Genomic DNA, 9,023 nt, shown 5'->3' with positions numbered 1-9,023 from the left:
AAGGATTTTTCTACCCTCGTTAGCACCAGGCAAATCCCTCCCATTTTTCCCGTTTTTCCTCCTTGGAGTTTCCTTCTCCATGCATGCGTGTTTTGCATCCAATTTTTGTCTGCTGTGTCCTGATACATTCAGTGTGCTATCTCTTCCATGAGCCTCGACTATGTGTACAAAAAAAAAATTGTACCACACAGTCTTTCACAAAATTAGGCCATTTAAAAAACTTCTGATCATGTGACTTCAGCTTTCAAAGTCAACACAGATTGGTTGCTACAAATTATTCCACGAAGCGATTGGAGAAATATCCTGAAACTTTTCCCAAAAATACTTTTTCACACTTTCAGGAAAAAAAAACCCGCTTTAACTGCATTAACTCTTAAACATTGTCTTAAACATTGTCTTAAACATCTACTTTTAAACTCGTAAACACCTTAAACCAGAAGATTAAAATGTGAGGAGGTGGCATGAAACAAGCGTAAATTGAGGGATAGGTATGAGACGAATGAGGGGATGGCACTAGAGACTAATGAGAGGAAGGCACTAGAAGAGTGTGCACTGAAGAGGGAGGTGCGAAGTGAATGAGGTGTCATCAGACAAATAGTGGTTGGGCAGGAAGTGGGAGGGAAGGAAGAAATGCTGAGGAAGGGGAAAGAGACTGGAAAGAAGGAGGGAGAAACAGAAGGTGGATTGTCAAGAGAGACAGGTGAAGGCTGCAGGGGGAAAGGTAAGTGACATCAAGGGATGGAAAGGTGGAGAGGCAGAGATTACATCAGCACTATAATCTTGTCCAAAAAAGGTACAAATTTGTCAGCATTTATAGTAGAAAACAGAAGGAAGAAAACTAGGTGGTTCAATAAGTTTTGTCATGTGACCATGACACAGCAAGTCAACTCCAGCTCAGTGCTTAGTTTGCGTTCCAACAATCCATTGTATACCAATAGAGATCATTATCCCGTCCACTGCGCAGCAGGAGACGGGTTTTGCAATCACTTCTGCGTGTGTGTGTGTGTGTGTGTGTGTGTGTGTGTGTGTGTGTGTGTATGTGTGTGTGTGTGTGTGTGTGTGTGTGTGTGTGTGTGTGTGTGTTGTTGTTGTTGTTGTTGGTTATCTTCATTTGTGGGTTTTAGGAGGTGGGACGGAGTCCTCCCAGGACCCAGAGTAACCACCTCCTCTTCGGTAAGGGATCACGGTTCATGGACCAAGTTGTTCAACTTTTTCAGTTTTGTTCAGTCACAGCTCTTTTCAGGATCGTCACCGAACCCCGGATTGCCTCCAGTTGTTCATTTGTGGTAATATTCCCGGGGATTGTTTTCAAAATCTCAGCGAGGTTCTTCTTCATCCTTCCTTTTGCTCCAATTATCACTGGTACAATTTGATGCTCTTCAGCTTCCAAGATCTCTTGACCTCATTTCTGAGGTCCTGGTATTTGGTCATTTTCTTGATTTCTGCGTTGTTTAGGCCAAAATCGCTGGGTACCGATATCTCAAACATCAATGCTGTCTTTTCCTTTTTGTTCCTGAGTACAATGTCCAGACGCAATGCTTTGTTTTCCATGTTCATGTTCACTCACGATGAAATCATCAGGTCGTACGGGTTTTGGACATGATGTCCTCATGAGGACATGATGAGGACATGATGTCCTCATTTTCAATGATTGTCCTTGGTTCGTGTTTCTATGAGTTTTCTGGTACTGGGATGTTAAATTTTTTGCAGATATTCCAATTAATCACTTTACATACTTTGTTGTGCCGTTGTGTGTAAAGTTGTTCTGATCATAGTTTTTTGCATCCCGAGAGCAGGTGACTAGTACTTTCTGTTTCTGTCTTGCAGAATCTACACTCGTCCATCTGGCTCAGTCCCGCAATCTTTTTTTAATCCATTGGTGTGGTGTCCTTGATCTTGGGCATTTATGATTCGTTCACCGTCCCAGTTGAGCTGATCTCTTCTTAGCCATTCCAATGAGCCTTCTTTGTCTATCCCCGCTCTGTCCAATTCTTTTTTGTATTTTCCTACTCTTTTGTCATTCTCCCAGTTGTTGGTGTATATTTCTTGATATTTTTTCTGATATATTTCTTTTGTCTATATTTCTTTGTCTTCTTTTGTCATTTTGTCAAAATCACATGTAAAACCCAAAGGTACAAAAACAGTGCCATATCATACTTTGTTAAGATTCTGAATGAATAAAATACATTGTACTTCTTTATTATTTTAGCCTGGTGTTGGCTTAGCGGTTAGGGTGCTGGCTTGGGATCCTAGGATCCTGGGTTCGAATCCCGGTCGATCGCCGAATTAACGCCAGGGGGGTTGACTCGGCCTGTCATCCTTCCGAGGTCGGCAAATCGAGTACCAGCTTGCTGGGATGAATGATCCCGGTGTGTACCCCGGCTTAGAATAGGTACACCGTATCCCTGCGCATCGTAAGAGGTGACTAAGGGTTGGCGTCAGGAAGGGCATCTGGCCATAAAAACATTGCCTCAAACAGGGAACCATGATTGTCATGGGGCCCGCAAGGCTAACCCTCGCTATAGCGGGGAAAATGGCCTTAAAACGTACTCCTTTATTATTTTATTTTTTAACGTCTTCTTTTAACATTTTTTAAGTACAAAGTATTTACACGTATATCTTTTTAATATATTTTGCTGATTCTGATGCACCTCTTCTTTAATCCTTCCCCAGATTTTTGCTGTATTTACCCTCCTTTAGTTTATCCTGCCTTATGTCATGTTATATTATAATGAAATTTGTTTGTAATCCTTGTCATTCCTCAGTATGTTAGACGTCAAACTGTTCAATGCTTTTTCCTTTTTAAATTGTTTACACTGTCACATGTATAATGTAGATGGTTTAGCCTTTATGACTTGTAGTTATCAAATCTGTTTGTGACTTTGTCTTTTGTTATAATGCCCATTTTTAGCATGTTAACTAGTACGCAATTTAATTATATATTACAATGTACTATTTTGCTGCCATTTCTGTCTTCTTCTATGTCTGAATCTATCTATAATTCCAGTAATCTCTGTGTGTATGTATGTATGTATGTATGTATGTATGTATGTATGTATGTCTGTGACCGCTGTTTCTCGACAACCACGGGTCCGATATACTTTAAACTTGCCAGGTATATTGCTGGGGACCCGAGGATGTGCCTTTTCAAGGTTTCATATTAATCGGACAAGTAGTTACCGAGCTATGTCCAAAAAACGATTCAACCAATCAGAGAGCAGCGAGCTATCACGTGTGCCGAACGTGGCGAACAGACTCTGCCTCGGACGGCACATTTGAGAGCGTATTCATTTATTTCACGTTGGAAAACTATGTTGCCGTTAAACTATGTTTTAAAACTAAATAAAACTAATTTGCGATTCATCGTAACTGCGATTTGCGACCTTCCGGACAGTGAAGACTTCACTTCCGGCAGCCAATCACAGAACGCGTTGTTGCGAGCCGAGCCGAGCGCGTGCGCCATTACGGTTCGTAATTCGATTTCTTCCGGAGAAAATAATAATTTCTCGATTTCTTATGCGCATTATTTCTCCCAGAGCGAAGGGCGGAAGCGAAGAGCGTTGTTTTTTTTGTTTACGGGCGTACGGGCGTACGGGCGGGGTAGAGCGTACGGGTAGCGTTTTTTTTTTTTTTTGGCAAGGAACGGGCACCCACGTACGGGCATGCCCTAGTGTTTATGATTGGTTGAATAAATCATCGACTACTACTACTACTACTACTACTACTGTCTTTTTTGCAATAGTTGGTGCTGTATTTGTTGCTGTTTCATTTTCCTGTGCAGCAATTGTTGGTGCTGTATTTGTCTCTGCGCACCTGTTTTTGGAAATTAGTTGGAAGGTGAGTGAGGGACACTTTTTCAGGTTTGTTGTGTTCATGTTTGTTTACAAATTGCATCCGATAGTCTGTTGAGCATTTCACATACTCAGCTAGTCCTGCACTCATTGCTCTGTGCACCTGGTTGAGTTCCATCAGACCGCTCCCTTCCTCGTGTCTCGGCAAAGAATTTGCATATCGGATCACAGAATTGGTTCACCAATCAAAAGCTAAAAGCTGTTTGTTTGTTTTTTAGATCAAAATGTCAAAGGTCATGGTTGCATATAATCATCAATTTTCATTTTGAATTTTTTTAAAAACTGTTTTCGTTATTTTGAGCATACAGAAGAACAAGAAGAGGCAGAAGAGGAAGAAGAGGAAGGAGAGGAAGGAGAAGAAGAAGTCGCAATACAAACGGACGTGGGCGGGCTACGCATTTTCAGATGCTTTCTAGTTGCATTTTGAATGGCATCAAAACGGACCACCGAGTAGGGTGGTGAAGAGAGGGGCAGGAAGTAAAGGACGTTTTGAGCCGAGACAGGAAAGAGGGGAAGATGGGAGACAATATATTTAATCTCTGCTTATAAAAGAAGTGTCTGTGTGTCAAACCCAGACTTTATTTGACGGAGAGGTGCATGCAATACTTCTACGGAAAGAAACGGGTGTACCTCAGACGTGGGAAAGAGACAGCAAAAATTTTCAAGGTGAAGTGGGGGAGACCGTTTCTAGAGATGGGGATGAGGGGAGACTCTCTCCGGGGATGGGTTGGGGGGGGCTCTCTCCAAGGATGATGGGGGTGGCGGGACTCTCTAACTGGCATTTCAAATGCTACTAAACATTAATGCTCAGAACGAGTGTTCTTACTGTATTCTCAGAAAGTGAGGCATTGTTTAAACACGTGGCAATGACGTCATATTGTTTGCTTTCCAGTTTTTATTGGATTTTTTATTATATCTCACAGCCAATATCCAAAAACATGTCACGAAGCATTGGTGAATCAAAAGAAGCAAAGCATTGCATCAAACAAACCCGATAATTATTCTCAAAATCTTTTGCATTTCATGGGCATGGTTTTTTTATGCCAAAAATGTTTGTTGGAATTACTTCCTGTTTTCTCTAAAGGTGCCGGTTTAGTTTGTTAAAAATTATATATACTGTATATATACAGTCACGTGAAAAAGTAAGGACACCCCATGTAAAGTTTTGACTTTTTCAACATATTTCAACATACAGCTATTTGATCTTCATTTCAACAACATTTCGCATGTGGAAAAAGTAAGTACACCCTTGGCTCTAATAGGTGGTATTGCCCCCTTTTTGCAGAAACAACCTCAAGTAGGCGTTTCTTATAACTGTCTACCAGTCTCTGACATCGACTGGGAGAAATTTTTGCCCACTCCCCCATGCAGAATTCTTTCAGCTGTGCGATGTTTGAGGAGTTTCCTGCATGCACAGCTCGTTTCAAATCCCCCCACAACATCTCGATGGGATTTAGATCCGGGCTTTGACTTGGCCATTCCAGAACCCTCCATTTCTTTTTTTCAGCCATTCCTTGGTGGATTTACTGGTATGTTTAGGGTCATTGTCATGACCACCTTCGGTTGAGCTTCAACTTCCTGACAGATGGCCTCACATTATCCTCAAGGACCCTCTGGTACAATGAAGAATTCATAGTGGGTTCTATGATGGTGAGCTGCCCAGGCCCTGATGCAGCAAAGCTGCCCCAAACCATAATATTTCCACCACCATGCTTTATCAGGTTCTTGTGGTCAAATGCTGTCTTTGGTTTTCGCCAAACATGTCTTCTGGTACTGTGGCCAAATAGCTCTACCTTTGACTCATCTGTCCAGAGCACATTGTTCCAGAAGTGCTGGTCTTTGCCTAGGTGTTCATTGACAAACTTTAGTATTGCCCTGATGTTCTTTCTGGACAGCAAAGGTTTCCTCCTGGCACACCTCCCATGTAGATCAAATTTGTGCAGCCTCTTTCTAATGGTAGACTCATGCACTTTGACATCAACAGTGGCAAGAGCTACCTGTAGGTCCCGTGATGACATTCTGGGGTTCTTAGAGACTTCTTTCAGCATCTTCCGGTCTGCTATCGGGCTGAACTTGCTGGGGCGGCCTGGCCTGAACAAGTTGGCAGTTGTTTGGAATCTTCTTCACTTGTGGATGATCTTCCAGACAGTCGAATGATTGATTTCAAATTGTTTGGAGATCTTTTTAAATCCCTTCCCAGACTCGTAGGCATCTATAACCTTCTTTCTGAAGGCCTCAGAGAGCTCTTTTGATCTAGGCATGGTGATGCCGCACACTTGAACAACAAAGAGCAAACCAAACTAAATGTCTGAGGTTTAAATAAGACAGGTTCCTCCAAGATCCTCTCTGACAATGTTCTAATCATTTGCACCTGAGCTGGTGCACCTGATTCTAATTTTAGGTATTTGAAGTAGTGATAAATGTCGGGGTGTACTTACTTTTTCCACATGCGAAATTTGCATTTATGTTTATTTAAATTAGACAATGGACTACAAAATGTAAATGTTTCATGATATTTGTTATATTATATCACCTTTATCTATCAATATTGTTGAAATGAAGATCAAATAGCTGTATGTTGAAATATGTTGAAAAAGTAAAAACTTTACATGGGGTGTACTTACTTTTTCACGTGACTGCATCTATCTATAATTCCAGTAATCTCTGTGTGTGTGTGTGTATGTGTGTATGTCTGTGTGTTTGTCTGTGACCGCTGTTTCTCGACAACCACGGGTCCGATATACTTGAAACTTGCCAGGTATATTGCTGGGGACCGAGGATGTGCCTTTTCAAGGTTTCATATTAATCGGACAAGTAGTTACCGAGCTATGTCCAAAAAACGATTCAACCAATCAGAGAGCAGCGAGTTATCACGTGTGCCGAACGTGGTGAACAGACTCTGCCTCGGACGGCACATTTGAGAGCGTATTCATTTATTTCACGTTGGCAAACTATGTTGGCGTTAAACTATGTTTTAAAACTAATTAAAACTAATTTGCGATTCTTTCGCTTTCCTGCGCGTTTGTGCACGCTATGGCGATTTCTTTACCAAACTCCGCAAGCCGTTCGCTTTGGACCAAACCATTTCATGTAAATAGAGGGGGGGGGGGGGGGGGGGGGGATTGTCACCGTACTCGCAAGCCGTTCGCTTTGGACCAAACCATTCCATGTAAATAGAGGGGGGGATTGTCACCGTACTCGCAAGCCGTTCGCTTTGGACCAAACCATTTCATGTAAATAGAGGGGGGGGGGATATAATTTTAGATATATATATAGTACGGGCATGCCCTAGTATATATAAACTGAACATCAAAAGAAACATCACTTTCATTTTTTGAAATGTGCAGCTTTACAAACACGTTTCTTCAATTGTAATTGCTGATTATGTAACGGGATAACTGAACTTCACTTCAATCACCTGGTTGATCAACAATGGCAAGCTTGAGCGGTTCTGTATAGGGATCTTTCCCTTTAAATAATGACCCTCAAAATGAAATCCTTCAGTTCTCATGGTTAGACATTCAGTTACTGCTGTCTATAGTCACTCCAGGCTCTAGAGGCTTCTGACAGGGAAAACAAGAAGAAAATTCAGATGCCACGCCTGACATCTGAACAATGTTTCAGGGCAATTGGGATGCTTGAGGCTGGTGTAAGCTGGCAAACAATTGCCCAACGTCTTGGTTGCTCAGTGCTCACAGCCTGCAATTTCCAACGTGGCCAGGCGTTACGGTGAAACTGGAACTGTGAATGATGGTCCACGAAGAGGAAGACCACGGGTAACCACCCCAAACCAAGACCGCTGGATTGTGCTGCAGCATCTTCGTGATCATTTCCGCCCTGCGACGCAAACAGCTGCAGTGACAAAATGTCGCCACAACAACCGCATCAATGTCTCTACTGTGCGGAGGCACTTGAGAAGTCGGGGCCTGGTGGCAAGACGTCCTTGCAGAGGTCCAGTGTTTAACGCAGTGCATCGGCGGAAACAGACTAAGATGGTGTCTGCAGCATCGCCGCTGGACACAGCAACAGTGGAGTGCAGTCTTGTTCAGCGATGAGTCCAGATTTTGCCTCCATGCTGCTGATGGGCGTCAACGGGTATGGCGCAGAGGTGGGGAAAGGTATGCATCATGCTGTATTCGCCAGATCAATCGTTGTGGACGACCCAGTGTGATGGTATGGGCCGGCATTTCCACCTGTTTCAGGGCACCTCTGGTCGTCATCGAAGGCAATCTCACGAGTCAGCATTATGTCAATTAAGTTTTGAGACATCATCTGCTGCCATTTCTCCAGGCTCATCCTGACATTGCAGTTTCCAGCAGGACAACGCTCAACCCCATGTTGCTTGCTTGACCACCAACTTCCTCCTGGAAGAGGGTGTTTAAGTTATGCCTTAGATGCCTTATTCCCCTGACCTCAATCCCATTGAGCATTTATGGGATGAGCTTGGTCGATGTCTTGCATCGAGGAGATCAACGGCTGTCAATCGGCAAATGCTCATTCAAAGCTTTCCGGAGTGGGACAGACTTCCCCAAGACCGCATCAGATGCCTGGTACAGAGCATGCGTCGGAGATGTACAGCCTGCATCACAGCTCAGGGAGGACACACAATATTGAGGACTGCTGTCATTGTGTCCGTGAGTATGTGCGTATGAGTACTTGAGTATGTGCGGAGTATCGTTGAGAGAGAGGAAGACAAATGATGAATTGCGAAAGATGATGGGAATAGAGCCTGTGATTGATGCTGTGAAGAGAAACAGGTTGAGATGGTTTGGTCATGTGTTGAGGAAGGATGAAAGTGACTGGTTGAGAAGAGTGATGGAAATGAATGTGGAAGGAAGTAGAGGACGGGGAAGACCGAGAAAGACTTGGCTAAAGATGGTGGAAAAAGAAATGCGGGCAAGGGGGTTAACAAGGAGAGATGCAGAAAATAGGGCAAAATGGAGAAGATTGTCATGGGGACCGCAAGGCTAACCCCGCTCTAGCAGGGAAAATGGCCTTAAAATGCATGTTGTGTTGTTGTTGTCATTGTGTCCTTGACTGTTAGGAGTGTTGTGTCCATTCCTGTGTCATTTTGTCTTGACTATTCAGGTGATTGCCTTTGTGTTGCGGTGCTGTGACTTTTGTTGCACCACACCTTGTGATGTTCATGCTTTTTGCTTTTCTGTGCTTGAG

This window comes from Myxine glutinosa, chromosome 1 (assembly GCF_964187855.1).
Source record: "Myxine glutinosa chromosome 1, kmMyxGlut1.1, whole genome shotgun sequence".
NCBI lineage: Eukaryota > Metazoa > Chordata > Myxini > Myxiniformes > Myxinidae > Myxine > Myxine glutinosa.
The sequence above is the reverse complement of the archived record's forward strand: the minus strand, read 5'-3'. Positions refer to the sequence as shown.